This window comes from Nomascus leucogenys, chromosome 17 (assembly GCF_006542625.1).
Source record: "Nomascus leucogenys isolate Asia chromosome 17, Asia_NLE_v1, whole genome shotgun sequence".
Lineage (NCBI taxonomy): Eukaryota > Metazoa > Chordata > Mammalia > Primates > Hylobatidae > Nomascus > Nomascus leucogenys.
This window is the reverse complement of record NC_044397.1, coordinates 79,373,706-79,390,219: the sequence shown is the minus strand read 5'-3', so window position 1 is coordinate 79,390,219 and position 16,514 is coordinate 79,373,706. Positions and strand designations below refer to the sequence as shown.

The 16,514-nt window shown below is 40.6% G+C and overlaps 1 long non-coding RNA gene across 1 annotated transcript in view; it reads right to left on the bottom strand.

Moving 5' to 3' along the window:
• LOC105737767 overlaps positions 1-6,882 on the bottom strand; it is a 182,704-nt gene extending 175,822 nt beyond the window's left edge. Inside the window, exon 1 of the long non-coding RNA XR_004026406.1 lies at positions 6,518-6,882. This is a non-coding gene — a long non-coding RNA (uncharacterized LOC105737767). The remainder of the gene's footprint in view (positions 1-6,517) is intronic.
• Positions 6,883-16,514: the final 9,632 nt, after the last annotated feature.

Below are 16,514 nucleotides of genomic sequence, written 5' to 3'. Positions count from 1 at the left end.
TCTTTGCTAGGCTTTCTTAAGAGGTCTCTGTCAGCTGCACATCAATCTGTCAATTGCTCCTGCCAGTAATAGTGGCTTGCTCATCATGTGTTTGGGTGTTGACTGGTTGCTAGCTGATATAGGTTGGCCTTAACCAGAATGACTGGGGTGACTTGGTTTCTTTCACCTATCTCATTTTCCAGCAGGCTAGCTCAAATGTATTTCTCTCAAGGCAATAGCAGATGGCAAGAGCACAAGCAGAAATAAGCAAGTACCTTTTCAAGCCTCCATTTGCATCATGCATGCTAACATCCAATTATTCTGAGTAAGTCATATGGCTGGGTCCCTTGTAGAGCACTATAAGACTATAGGACTATTGGTTAGAGAGGGGTATAGAATAAGGGCCCTTAATGCAATCAATCTACTATAGCTCTGATTTCAGTGTAAAACTCTCAGAAATAGGGCAGTAAAGTACCCACTGGAAAAGCCCCTAGCATTTTTTCTGTGTTTGGACAAGTCTACCTTGTTCAATCACAGCACATTTATCCAGCTTTCCAATCTTCATAGGGATTGACTCTAGGCTAAGAACTCTAGGGTATACAGAAATAAGTAAGGATTGTATCCTACCATAAGGGAGCTTCTAATACAATAGCCATAAACCCAAAAAATGTCAGCATGATGAGGACCTTGAGAAGGGCCAAAAAGGTACCAATAAGTTGTCACAGGGTTGAGATTGCCAAATACCACAATCTGCAGAAGGGTCCAAACCCACAGTAAAATTATCAGAAGTCTAATGTGAAATGATGCAAAAAAAATGTAGACAGATTATTTTGGTAACATTAACTCTGTCCTACTTTAAAAACTATTGTTTATCCTGAAATCATATCCTTCCTACCTTCGAAATTAACATACTAACTTTTATAAAGTAGAAAACAGTTTTGTTTGTGCATTTTTAAAATATCATTCCTTGGTAAAATGAAAGTTCTCAATCCAAATCGATCCTTCCCAAATCCCCAAGTTGTTTCTTGGTTTTACCCCAATAGTCTGTGCATCATAGCTAGATAGAAGGGAGAGACCACTTTCAGAGGAATTATTCCACAGAAAAGGGATCATCTGAGACAGGCCTTGAAGGGTGAGCTGGATTTCAACACATGGAAATGACTATGAATGGGATGCAGCCTAGAAAAGGTGCAAGGTGGGGAGTAAGACTAGGTCATGTCTATTTACAGCCAAGAGTAAAGTTTATCTGGGCACCCTCGAGCAACTGAAGTTGCTGGAGGCAGGGCTCCTTGAGAGCAACAAGCATTACCTTGAGGTCCATCTTCCCTTCCTTTAGCAGGCCTGTTTTGGCCTGGCTGCAACTGACTCCTGGAGACTGTCTCCAGCCACATATTTTGAAGGTTTCTCACCATTGCTACAGGCTATAGGACAATTTGCCTCTATTCCTGCTCCATCTACCAGTAGTGCTTACTGGAAATCAGCTTTCCATACCTTTCCTTCCAGTGTCTGCTTCTTCTACAGGAAAGTCAAGCTGATTGGATGAGACCAAAGCTAATTTTTTTCTGTCCTGAACCACCTGCCCACTGACATTCTTCAGGGTTGTCCTATTGTGAGCCACCCCAGTAGGCATCCTTGATGCAAAGACCACATTCTCATCTCAACTGAGCAAGAATAATAATAGAAATTATGATATTGTTTATTTGATATTAATTCAAAGCATAGCTACAGAACAGAGCTCTTTAGACCCAAGTCAGTCTGGCTCAAAAGCTGGTGCACTCCGCCATCTCCCCATACACACACATACATACTATGATAACCTCCTTGATGTTTTCATCACCGCAAATACTACTGAAAAAGTAAAGTAGGCCCAACATCCTAGTTACTACGCAGCCCTAGTAGCCCAGGTTCAAACATCACTTGGGAATCACAGAATTGGATAGTTTTCTTTTCAGCTAGAATTTTGAGGTTGGGTTTAGACTGGAAATCACCTCTGTTCATCTGGAGTAAGGGCTTTTAATACTTTTTAACAGTTTATACTTTGGAGCACTGTGGCTCAGAGTTACCATCAAGGGGCCACTGCGTGCAGTCCCACGGAATTTAGTGGAGTTGGAGGATGGAGAATTCCATTGTCCTCATTCCACATGTGCTACCTCAGGGCCCAAACTTCAGGACAGCTCGATGAATGAAATGATGACATTTGCCAAAAACAGCAGCTATACCACACAGAACCGCTGAGCATGTGAAATTGAATGGCAATGTATTGTAAGATTTTGAACACAAATCCAGGATAAGGTTAACATAATACTCCTTTTTAAAAGTCACCAAAAGAGAACGCTTTCAGTGCAAAGACTTCCATTTGCCTAACACCTTATACTTCTCAGCATACTCTCACCTCATTGAATACAAACTAATCACTAGCATAATAAACTAATATCATCTCTTTTACAGAGGAGAAAGTCAGCAGTTGGTCCGAGTCAACTGATCTATGCAAAGTTATATGGCTTGTCAATAATGGATATGAGACTAGAATTCGGGACACGTGTTTTTGTGGCCAAGTCTACTCAGATAAACACAATTAAGCTAGTTTTGTTGACTTGATTTGTTTTGTTGGCCTGTTTCATTTTGCTGGAGAATCCTGATTAACCAATTAGATTATCTGGAACTCATGTTGCTTTGTAAATGGAATAGTTGCCTACAGCAATCCCAGACCATGTAAGTGGGATCACTCAATTGACTTAACCAGAAAAGAGGTCTAAGCTGCATAAATGGAAAAGAAGACATACTCAGATATTTGGACATTCCTTCAAGACTGTAGAACCTCATCAACATGAGTGTTATGACCCAAATCAGATGGGTGCAATGTGAGGGAAGAGTTTCCCAGCCCAGTGTCATATTGAGGACTCTACTGGCAACAAGCAATGCCAGAATTCTATCTAAAAGAAGTTTTGTTAGGGATGGCAGTTTCCATTGGAAGGTGTGTGTGTGTTGCATCATATGTTTTGGATCAAAAAATTTTTTTTTCTGAAGTAGCTTTCAACTAACTTTGCATAAATTGAGCAAATTTAAATTGCACCTAAAAGAGAATATTAGAAACTATTAGAATATGAGAAATATTAGAAAATATTAAAATATTAATGGTAGCAGTATTTGTAGTAGTAATCGTGGTAGTAGGGTGAACAACTTTTTCCAGTATGCACAGGACCATCTCAGTTAAGCCCCACATTTCAGGGTCTCTGTCCAACCCATCCCAGACAAGTTGGGACAGTTGATCACTCTAAGTGATGGAATGATATTAATAATTGTTATTATTTTTATTTTTATTCTTATCAGAAATGGCTAGAGGGGAACCTGACGGAATTGTATGGTACTTAAGCCTCAAAGCCCCCCTCTTGGTGTTGCCACTGACTGCCTAAATTGGGTTATTTGGTGGCAAGGTATCAGCGTCCAATGAAGCTGGTCCTCAAGGTTGTCATCCTTCCCCAGTGGCCATGTTCCTTCTCCCCATCTGGACTTTCAGCATCAATCTACTCAAGTGACCACCAAATATTGCCAAACCTAGTTGAATGCCTCATTGGGCCTGGTCCTCTCTCAGCAACATCTGTTCCCCTCTGAGTGTAGGGAACTCTAGGGGCTATCCTGAGCAATAATCTCTACTCTGGGTTCTTAGTTCATCCCCAGGGGTCTCTCCAGGATCTCTCAAGGTTTCTCTTCTTGCAGATGGCCCTAAACACCTCTGGAGTTTCTGTTGTCTCGAAAAGAGCAAGAGGCACAATAAATACTACTTGTATTAGGAAGAGGAAAGCAAATGGGGTTGGGAATGCTGAAAGAGCTGGGACTGGAAATGTATTCTGAAGGTATGGTAAGGTTTAGATAGCAACAAGCAAGAGGAAAGGCATTTCAAGTGGGGGAAAACACAGGAACAAAGAACTAAAGGGCATTAACAAATATTTGGGGACTGGGAGGCAGACGAGCCTCAAGTAGAGGATAAGGGAGGTGGAGACTAATGGAGAAGGAAAGATCTATACTCTTTATTCAGTAGACTAGTGTTTCTCAAACAGGACTGATTTTTCCCTCCAGGAAACATTTGGCAATGCCCAAAAACATTTTTGGTTGTATGACTCAGTGGAGATGTAATTTGGTCTGAATGTTTATGTCCCCCCAAAATTCTTATGTTGAAATCCTCACCTCCCTACCAGGTGATTGTATTAGGAAGTGGAGGCTTTGGGGGTGATTAGGTCATGAAGGTGGAGCTCTCACAAATAAGATTAGGACCCTTATGAAAGAGACCTGAGAGACTTCTCACTCCTTCCACCCTCTGGGGTTAGAGTTAGAAGTTGGCTGTCTGTGAGGAAGTGGGTCCTCAAGAGACACCAAATCTACTTGATATGGGACTTCCCAGCTTCTAGAACCATGAGAAATAAATTTCTGTTGCTTATAAACCACCCAATCAATGACGTCAATGTCAATAGCACCAATGTTGAGAAACCTTGCAACAGACAATGGGCATGCACAGGAGGTTTTTGAGCAGGATAATAATAAAATGATGTTAATGCCGATAGCTTCATAAACCTGAGAGGAAATTAGCTAGCACAAGAACATCTCTCTTTATGCAATGGAGCATTTCCTAAAAAGCTTTGTGTTTTTTGTGTGTTTTTCTTTAAAAAATCAATATTTTAGAAATTCAATTTTATTTTAAATGTACTAGAGCAGCTACTAGACAAATCTAGGGATGAATACACTCCTAGAAAGTGAAGAATCTTTCCAATGCAAGCATCATTCCTATCTCATTCTGATATATCCAAATGGCTGTACTTTAGTATCTCTTAAAGTGGGTTACACCTAAGTCTCTTCCAGACACCGGAGGATACTGCAGGCTTCCCCGCAAGGAATGGAAGATGAGAAGCCAGATTCCCTGGTTGCTGCCCACTGTCTGACCCAGAGCAGCTCTATATTAGGTCATTAGCTGCTTCCAGGATCATCATTTCTTTTTCTCCATGATTCATTGACTCTTAAATGCAACCATTTCTTCACCCTGTCATTGTGGAGTACTTAATCCAAAATTTATTGAAATCAAGAGATGTTTTCCTTGCTATTACATTGGGAGCAGAATACGATTCCTTTGAACACTTCCAAAGTTCATTTTTGTTTCTCAGTGACTGCTTTCAAGTTTTCAAACAAGAAAGGATTTTGTTTTTCTCTGGCTAAAGCTTATTTTTACCCAGCCTCAGTTTTCTTTCCTTTCCTTTCCTTTAAAAATCCTCAGCACATCTAAGTACACTAAATATTTATGAATGTAATTTATGAGCTTTGGCCGTTTACTCCTTGCCAAAACTAAAAAGTATGTCTGTGTGTGGCCTGAAAAATCCCAACTATGACAAAACCAAAACAGAGAAATGAGCAACTACTTCACATAAAAAAAGGGAAAAAGAGGTCAAACTTCACAAAAGTCCAGAAATTACTCACTTGACATATTCAGACTGGCACAAAGGAAAATGAATAATATTACATCTCCTCCAAGAACCTTGTCCTGTATGTCCTGCCTCAGATGTCCTGCAGTAAACCTTTATTGAGAACATCAGGAGGGAAAATGGCCCAGGCATCTGAAAGACAGAGGCCTGCAGCTTGCTGGGCAGCTAGGGCCCGGGGTGCTGCCCACCTCAGCCCTGTCCCCCAAAGCCTGTGTCAGCTGCGTGCCCTGAGCGCTTAACTGTGCAGGAAGGGAAATCAGCAGATCTCTAATGAATTCCTGATCTGACTCCAATCCCTCCCTTCCTTGAACACATTTCTTTGGAGAATCAAAATCCAACATCTGGAATTTGGCTTTTCACTGTCACAGGATGTCTCCAATGCTGGCTCTTGTTTCTGGAGTTACATAATTTCTCCTAAGGAGCTTTTTTCTCACTTCAAAAAGAAAGTGAGAGAGATTGCAGAGGAAATGCCTATGATATTAAAAAGTCATAAGCACTTATCTGTGATAACAAAAAAGCAGTGGTTCCGGACACACATAGGTTCTGATAGTTAACGACGAACTCGAGGGAATGAGGCCTGGTGGAACTGACCATAAATGAATAGAAATAGTGTGAGGAAAAGAGGCAAATGCCTCATGATGTGCAAACATTGTGGCAGTGGTTTAAACATCTCAGGAAGGAATTGAAGAATCGTTGGTTTGATAGGCATCTGGTTAGCTCAGACCATCTCATCAAGATAATCTTATAAACCTTCAATCAATGGTTGGCTTAAAGTCTTTAAGCCTTGCCACTAGATACCTCCTGCATACTGCAGAAGGGCCACCTTGGAAGCACATACTGCATACTCATGTATGCATGTTTGAAAGATCCCTGTGGCTACAGTACTGCATGTACACAACAGTGAGCAGCTCCTGAAATTTTGTCTCCCTCGGTGCCCAACTTGCCTCCCTTATACCTGGTCCTGGTGAGGAAAATGGACAGTAGAGGGCAAGATGGCAGGATGGTTTCTCTTTTCTCCCAGCCCCTGAAAGCCCACCCATATCCCACCTCTCTTCACAACAAAGGCTGACCTTCAAAAACTACTGGAGGTAGTACTCATTACGCTTCCCAAAGGCTAACCCATTGGGTGTATTTCTAAGTCTCACTTGAAGCCGTTCTTCTAGGGACCTCTTACCAGACCAGAGCTGGGCATCATGTTTCTCTGCTGTCCATTAGGTCCTCCTTTGTTCCCATAGACATTCCATAGCACTCTGGGGGTCCAGTCTTCTGGGCCAGTTCCACCTTTAGAGGTATTTCTGGCCAGATGGGCTTGATGTCGGCTTCCAGACAAGCACGCAGGCAGCAGTTCTGAGCGTGAGCAGAATAAAGCCCCTTAATTAGGCAAGAGAGGGACTTGGCCAGCTGTGCACACTTGAGGGAAGACATCCATCAAAGAGTGAATCTCCCTTCCCTACCTTTTATTTATGCTTTAGAAAATCCAATTAAAGCCAAGCCTGGCACTCTCCTAACTTTCAGCCATTTAACACATACAACAGAGTTGCTGGCCATGAATTTAAACAGGCACATACACACACACTCATGCGTGCACACAAAATAAACATGCACACATCCTGTTTCTTCCTTGTGGGCTCCCAGGACTTAGGGACTTTGGGTGTGCCTGTGGACACTTAGCCAAAACAATGACCAAAGGTTGGTCAGAAAATGTCATTCAGCTGCTTTCGCTGGTTTCTCATGTCTTTTCCACTGCATCTGATGATTATATTTCATCCACATGCCTTTCCTGCTCATTTGGGCTTGTCCTTGGGGATGATTCACTGAGATTATGCTGATGTGAACAAACTCTGTGAATGGTTTTCCCTGCTGTTTCACTGGTTTAGGATTAGACTGCCACTTTATAGTCCAACCTTCACTTTGCTGGCAGTACGTTGATAATGTATGGCCTCGGGAAAGACACCCTGTGGAAATTACTGCAATGATCAGACTTGGACAAAATGGACACTGGGAATTTCCTGGTGTGGGGCATGCTGAGCTCCTCATGTCTGTAAATGCCCCATGCCAGGTCAACTGCTCTGCCACCTGAGTGCAGGAACTCAACACACATGCACTCAGTCACCTGAGCCCCCGAGAGTAACTTCTCACATCTAGAACCCTGTAAATGCTCTTTCTGTCCTACCAGTGTATTTGGTACATGACAGAGCTTAACATTTTTTTAATGGGATCAACCCCAGGCATAGTGGTTGGGAACTTGGATTTTAGGGTCAGCCAACTTTAGTATGAATCCCCATTCTGCTTACTAGCTGAGTAACCTCGAACTTGTGACCTAACCTTCTCTATGACTCAGTTTCGCTATATTTTAAAATAAGGATAATGATAGTACCTGGCTCAGAGGGTTATGGTGAGGGTTCTATGAGAGCATGCACATGGAGGAGTTGGCAGAGTGAACGGAACATGGTAACACAAACAAATGTCAGCTATAATTCCCAGTGTTTATTATTGTTAAAGCCTTCCCTCTAGCTTTCGCTAATCCATGTGTGTCCCTCCCTCACAGCCCACCTTAAAACTCACCTTCTCTCAAAAGCTGTCCTAGCACGCCGGGCACGGCGGTTCACGCTTGTAATCCCAGCACTTTGGGAGGCCGAGGCGGGCGAATCACGAGGTCAGGAGATCAAGACCACGGTGAAACCCCGTCTCTACTAAAAATACAAACAATTAGCCGGGCGTGGTGGCGGGCGCCTGTAGTCCCAGCTACTCGGAGAGGCTGAGGCAGGAGAATGGCGTGAACCCGGGAGGCGGAGCTTGCAGTGAGCCGAGATTGCGCCACTGCACTCCAGCCTGGGAGACAGAGCGAGACTCCGTCTCAAAAAAAAAAAAAAAAAAAAAAGCTGTCCTAGCTAAACCCAGCCAGCCAGGACATGATTTTGGTTCTTGTTCGCCAGCACATTTAAATAGGGCTGCTAGTGGCTTTGCTTTTATGGGGTTTTCAAAAAATGTTTCCCATTTACATGTTTTATCTCCTCAAGCAAATTATAAATTTCTTAAGGGAGAGGACCTGATCTTGTTTTGCTATGACCCTCCCACACCCTAAGAGATACTTACCATAAAGATTACATCTTAATCATTTTCCCCTTATAGTTTCAATGTTTATTTTAGATTTGGGGATACATGTGCAGGTTTGTTATGTGGGCATATTGCATGATGCTGAGGTTTGGGGTACAAATGGTCCCATCACCCAGGTAGTGAGCATAGTACCCAACAGTTTTTCAACCCAGGCCTCTCTCCCTCCCTCCTCCTTCTTGTAGTTCCCAGTGTCTATTGTTGCCATCTTTAACATCTTAATCTTTGATGAATAAATTTTATTTAAGAATATATAGCATAATGTGTATTACAAGTAACATGGATTTGGTTTGGTTTATCATATGTGGTCCTGTGACCTGTGCACATGGAGGAGCACAGGCTAAACGGAAATTTCCTTTTCTCATTAGAGCAGTCAGAATGCCAGCTCTGTAGCCTGACTTCCCAGTTTGAATTCAGGCTTTTCTCATTACTAATCATGTGACTGGGGAAAGCTTCCTAACTCTCCCAGCCTTGGTTTACTTATCTGTAAAATGGGAATTTGGGTGAAGATTAAATGGGTTAAGGCAAGTTAGGTACTCCAGAGCATTGTAATTTATTATTGTCTATAAATAATTTGATATAAAATTAATACTACAAACACATTTGCAGAGAAGAATGGCATTAGAGGAATAAACTATTTGATAAAAATTATACTATATTGACTTTTTAGCATAACCCATAATCACATGCCAAATAAGTTGTGTAAATGATGCAATTGTTTTTCCCTTAACAACTTTTTTTACATAAGTATATACAATCTATTTTCAATAAAGAAATAATATGAAAAGAAGAATCACAAGACCCAAAAATCCCCCCCAAAATTTAGCTTTTCTGTAAGTGTGTGGTAGTGTTTCATCATGGTTTTGATTTGCCATTTCCCTAATAATTGATGATCTTAAGCATCATTTCAGGTACTTATATACTCTCATTGAGTTAAATATATATTCAAATAAATTGTCCATTTTTTAGAATTATTTTTTTATTGAGTTTTGAGAGTTCTTTATATATTCTGGACACAGTTCCTTTGCCAGATATGTATTTTGCAACTATTTTCTTTCTGTGGCTTTTCACTTTCTGAACATGTTTGAAGAGCAGATTTTATTAAAAATTTTGAAGACGTCCAATTAATCATTTTTAATGACTCTTCCTCACGTACTAACAAATCTTTTCCCATCACAAGGTCATAACATTTTCTCTTTTTTTCCTAGGAAAGTGTATTAGTCTATTCTCACACTGCTATAAGGATATATCTGAGACTGAGTAATTTATGAAGAAAAGAGGTTTAATTGGCGCACAGTTCCACAGACAGTACAGAAGGCATGGATAGGAGGCCTCAGGAAACTTGCAATCATGGCGGAAGGGGAAGGGGAAGCAAGTACGTCTTACCACGGCCAAGCAGAAGAGAGAGAGAGAGAGAGCGAAGGGGGAAGTGCTATACACTTTTAAACAACCAGATCTCACTCACTGTCACGAGAACAGCAAGGAGGAAATCTGCCTCCATGATCCAGTCACTTCCCACCAGGCCCTTTCTCCAACATGTGGGGGTTACAATTCAAAATGAGACTTGGTGAGGTCACAGAGCCAGGAGGAGTCAAGGTTTGAATTTTTTTTTTTTTTTTTTTTGGCATATAGCTTTCTTTTTTTTTCTTTTTTCTTTTTTTTTTTTTTTTTGAGATGGAGTCTCACTCTGTCGCCCAGGCTGGAGTCCAGTGGTGTGATCTCAGCTCACTGCAAGCTCCGCCTCCTGGGTTCACGCCATTCTCCTGCCTCAGCCTCCCAAGTAGCTGGGACTACAGGCGCCCACCACCATGCCCGGCTAATTTTTTGTATTTTTTAGTAGAGACGGGGTTTCACCCTGTTAGTCAGGATGGTCTCGATCTCCTGACCTCGTGATCCACCCGCCTCAGCCTCCCAAAGTGCTGGGATTACAGGTGTGAGCCACCATGCCCGACCGGCATATAGCTTTCAAATTGTTCCAGCAACATTTGTTGAAAACACTGTTTGTTCTGTGAATTATCTTGGCATCTTTGTGGAAAATCAATTGACGATATATGTATAGGTCTATTTTTTGACTTTCTATTCTGTTCTGTTGATTTATCCCTCTAACTTTACATTAACACCATGTCGTCATGCTCAAATAGCTTTATAGTAGCCTGTATCAGATGGTGTACAACTATTATGTGTCAATTTTTAAAAAGCTATTCTTGACCTGACATGATGGCTCATGCCTATAATCCCAGCACTTTAGGAGGCTGATGCGGGTGGATCACTTGAGGCCAGGAGATGGAGACCAGCCTGGGAAATATAGCAAGACCTCAATTCCAAAAAACAAAATTAGCTGAGTGTAGTGGCATGTGCCTCAAGTCCCAGCTACTTAGGAGCTAAGGCAGGAGGATCACCTGAGTCCAGGAGTTCAAGGCTGCAGTGAGCTATATTTGTGCCACTGCACCTCACCTTGAGTGACAGAAAAAGATGCTGTCTCTATTTAAAAAAAAAAAATCATTCTTTATTTTTTAAAATTGCTTTTATTATTACTTATGTAGTCATTTCCTTTTATTATGTTTACAGTTATTTCCTTTTATCTATATACAAATTAAAATTTTTCATATAAAATGTTGTCAGTTTCTACAAGAAATAAAAGCCTGCTGGATTTTGACTGGGATTGCCTTGAATCTATTGGTCAATTTGGGAAAAACTGACATCTTAACACTAGTGTTCCTTGCAATCAATAAAGAATACTGTATTTTTTTGTTTGTTAAATATGTTTTAATTTCTCATATCAATAATTGTTATTTTGAGGAATACAAATTTTATACATTTTTTAGATTTATCCCCAAGAAGTTAGTGTTTTTTGATGTTATTACAATTGTTATTCTTTTTTTGAATTTTTAATTTAGATTGTTTATAAATTTCAATTATTTATTTACAGAAACGCATTTGATTTTTGTATAGTACAGCCTTCCTTAACTCACTTTTTACTTTTAGTAGTTTCTTTGTAGTTTTGTTTTGTTTTGTTTTTGATAATCCATGTAGATGAGCATGTTATATGAAATTAAAGACACTTTATTATTCTTCAATTTGTATGCCTTTTATTTGCTTTTCTTAGTTATCGCACTGGCAAGGACCTCTAATGTTGAGTACATATGGTGGGAGTGTACATTTTTGCCTTGCTCACAACTTTAGGGGAAAAGCACACAGTGTTCCACCATTAAATGCAATGCTAGCTGTAAATTTTGTATAGATGTCATTTTCATGTTAAGGAAGTTCTCTTCTCTTCCTAGTTTTCTTACAGTTTTTATGGTGAATGGATGTTGAATTTTGTTAAATACTTCCTCTGCATCTATTGACATGATCATGTGTTTTATTTTTCTTTACTCTGAACAACATTCATTATATAATATCAACCCTCTGATTTTCCTTTGGAGAATCACCCCTTTAGCTCCATGTGGTCCTAGTGAGATTGCCCACCTTAGCAACCGCTCGGTCCCTGTGCTCACCATCTCACCACAGGTGTGAGCAAATGACCAAACTGAGCCAATCAAAGTCTTTCCTGAGATGGGACTTATGGATTCTGGGAAACAAAAGTTCTTCTTCCTCTGGGATTGAAAGCTGCAAAGACCACACAAGCTAGAGATGCTTTCAGTCACTTTGAATACCTTTGAAAAGTGGAAGACACTACAAATTGGTGTCAATGCACAGAGCTAAGTGATGGAGAGATGGCAAGAGAAAGATAAAAATCTAGCAATGTTTTATGAGCCCCTAGACCGTGATATGACTGTAGACAACTCAGCCTCTAGGTTTCCCACATCTGTGAGCCAATAAAATTCCTCTTTGCCTACACTAATTTGCATTACCTTTCTGGCACTTGCAACCAGAGGAGCCCTGATTGAAACACTTTTCACTGTGTGAGTAACATGTCCGCTAAAACAGGCCCAAACAAGAAAGAATCGTTTACTTCAATTAGTTGGCATTACATGAAACTAATAAAACCTATTTTTAAAAATAATTCTATTAGTAAGATTTTTAATTTATATTAAGGAAGTTTTACTAAAAAGTTGTTTTATTATGTCTTACATTTTTATTTGAGGTAGTCATAAGTAGAAGTTAAAGTAAAAAGGCTAAATATTTTAAATAAATACAATAGTAAATATGCAAAACAAAGTGAATTAGATTTGCTGTCTATCTAGGAAAAAAGTAAAATATTATGTATGATATCTATAGACATACATCTATAGATAGATACTATGTATGATAGTATATGAACTGAGAGAGAGAGCATATGAAATTATTGAGGTTCTGCTATATGCCAGATCCTGTTCCAGTACATTGTGAATGTTATTTTATTTGGTCCTCACAACAACGCCCCTTCAGGGTAAGCATTCTTGTCCTGCATGACACATGTGAAAAAAAAGAGAGACAAAAAGTTTATATAATTTGCCCAAGGTCACATAGCTGCTACATGACAGAGCCCAATTTCAATCCAAGCTTACTAGTTCCAACAAACCATGAGTTCTTTCCATTACACCACTCTGGCTACTTCAGAAACAATTGCCATTTTCACCTTCCCAGTGTCAGGAAGGAATCTGAGTGCTATTACATAAGCACACATGTCTGCTCCACATACACTTGTGTGGAGCAAGGATCTCTAAAACTGTGCTCGAATTCACAAAGTGAAAGTGCAAAACCCCGTGTTAGCTCATCGCTGGGCTCAGCTGCTTAGAAGGCCAACCTCTGCAGGGGAGGCCACAGGGGGAGGGATCCCAGCTAGGAGACCATCATGCCTCACCCAAAGACACCTTTCTGCCCCTCAGTGACTTGCAGACTTGCTGTAACATAGATGTATCCCCGGGATAGAGCAACCATACTATTGGCTTTGAAAATAAAGACTCAAATATAACTATATTATTTAGAAATATAGAGGTAAAATGTGAACATATATATATATATATGCCAGGCATGGTGGCTCAAATCTGTAATCTCAGCATGTAGTCCCAGCTATTGGGGAGGTTGAGGTGGGAGAATCACTTGAGCCCAGGAGGTGGAGGCTGCAGATAGTCATGATGGCACCACTGCACTCCAGAAAGAAAGAAAGCAAGACTGGTGGTGCATAGTGGTTGAAGCTGGGTGATGGAATATGAGATTTCTCAAACTATTCTCTCAACTTTTGTATATATTCTAAATTGCCCTTAATAAAAGAAAAAGAAAAAAGAAATATGGACATAAGAAGCATAGCTATTAAAAATGGAAAGAGTTTGGCTTTGGGGGAGGGGATGGTAGGAGTCAAGGGCAAGGCTCAAGTATGAAGAGGCAAGACAAGGGACCATGGTTTTCCTTACATGCCCTGTAGTATCACTGACTTTTTCTATTACATGAACATTATCTCTTGAAAAAAATTAAACATTAAAAGAAACAAAAAATAATGGAGCAACTGGTCAGCCAGCCTGTCCCTGCTCCATGGCAGACATCACTAATTAGCCTCAGCCTGATTCCCAGCTGAGCCCAGAAGAGCCTCTGGAATCACTGTCAGTGCAGCCTGCTAGAGATGAAGCCCATCCCAAGATGAGATCTTCCATAGCATGCGTTTATCCGACACTATGCCTGTAATTGTTCTCACACTTTAGACAGGATCAGATCTGCCCAAAATACTTGTCCTCTGGACTCCAGGACAACCTGGGTACTCCAGCAGAGAGGGAGGGTAGGGCTCCCAGAGCCTCCCATAGGCCCTCAGAATTAGGTTGTCACCCCTGCCTTGCCCTCACCAGCCTCAGCAGATGCTTCCATTTCTGTTGGAGCCCCTGCTGAGCCAGAACTACCAGCCCTCCTTCCGTGGCTGCAATAACATTTTCCTAGGATGTGCTTTACAGCAGACCTCAGACAGTGATGAGTGCTAACAGATCCCAGGCCTGTGCAAAAGGAAAGTGTTAGAATTATATTTGGGCGGACTTCTGATGTGTGAGGGGCTTTTCCACATTTGGACAGAAGTGAAGTGCCAGTCACGTCTTTCCTGGATGGGCTGGTTTATAATTCTCCTGGGAGGCTTAACTGTGTCAGCATAAACTAAGGGAAGGAGCAGGGTCTAGTACAGCTGAGAACTGGTCCCCCTTCCTTTTGTGGGAAAACTTCAATGTTCCGTAGGCCTTGGACCTGTCAACCCAGACCGCTTATATTCCCAGCCTTTTCCCAGGGCTAGGTTCCTCAGCCAATTCCAATCTCAGTCTTCAACACTAACCTCAAAGGTAGGGACATTCTTCAATTATTTCACTTGAGAGACTGGAAAGCAAGGAGGAGGAAGTAACATGTATTGATTATCTCTTTGACCAGACGTAGCTCTAGGAGTTTCCTATTTATTTCATCCTACCCATAAATCCTGTAAATCCAATTTTACAAATGAAAACAGTGAGGCTTAAAGAGGTTGTAGTTTTGCCCATGGTCAGATAACCAGAAAGTGCCAGAGTAGGATTTAATTTTAGGTCTTCTGAATTCAAAAACTTGTTCTTCCCCAGCCTGATGCTCCAAAGAAGTCTATGCATACTTGTTGGTCCGTCACAAATACCAAGCCCACAGCACTGGACAATTTGGAGACAGCATATACGCCTATCTAGAAAGTGTTCACCATGAAGAAAGGGACTTGGGGCGATGCTTGAACCCATGCTTCAGGCAGAGTCAGGCTCCACTTCCAAAATCAGAATTTGCTGAGGAAACAGTTCTCTACAGGTAGAAGGTACTTCCTAGGTAACTCCCAGCATCTGCCTTCTGTTCAGTCACATTTCCATTTCTCGCTGTCTTCACATAGACCACTGCCAGGGCCTTCATGTATTCTCTGTAGCCTGGAAAGGGTGAGCATTTTTGTGGTCTGACTTAAAGAAGGAGAAATAGCAGACCAAATAAATCAAAAATCCTACCCAAATTACCATTACAATCCTACAATTACAATTATATAATTGACAGAGGTTGATTTGTCATTCATACGTGGCACTGAATCTTCAACACAGGCCTCTGACTCATCTTGGAGATGTCCAGTCCATTGAGGCCCAAGTCCTAGGGCTGACATTCATACTCAGCATGAGTTCTGATTATGACTCCAGGAAGTGCCATGCACATATTCCGTAAAGTCAGGTAAGCCTCTGCAGCTGGACAGAGTAGCACCAACCTTAATACACCTTTCTCAGTACTGATAGAACATGCAGATAAAAGATCAGCAAAAAATAAAGATGGCTGGAACAACATGATTAGTCAACTTGACCTAACTGGCATATTTAGAACACCCCACCCAACATCTGGAGAACCCACATGCTTTCCAAGTGATTATAAAACAGTTACCAAAATAAACCATAAACTTGTCCATAAAATAAGTCTCAACAAATTTCAGAAGATTTAAATTAAACTATCTTCTTTGATCATAGTAGCATTGAATGAGATATCAATATAAGAAAGATAGATAAGAAATAACCAAACATTTAGACATCAAGCAACACACATTTAAATATCCCACAGGTCATTGAAGGAATAGAAATAGAAATTAGAAAATATTCTGAACCCAGTGAAAATGCAACATATCAAGGCTTGCGGGATGCTGCTAAAGCAGTGCCTACAAGAATATTCCTAGAACTAAATGCATGTGTTAAAAATATTTTTTAAATTAGGTAAATACATATATTGTTGAAGTTTTTAAAGGCTGAAGATTAATATGTTGCTGTCTCAAAAAGCTTATGGAAAAAGTAGCAAATTAAGCACAAGTAAAAATGTTAAAATAGCTATGATAAAGTTAAGCACAGACACTAATGAAAGATAAAATAAATACGCAATGGAGAAAAATCAACAAACACAAATGTTTGGTAGTTTGAAAAAATTAGCAAGGTTTATAAATTCCCAGCAAGATAAATTTAGAAAAAGAGAAAACACAGGTAACTAATTCCAAAGATGAAAAACAGGACCTCACTACACATCTTACAG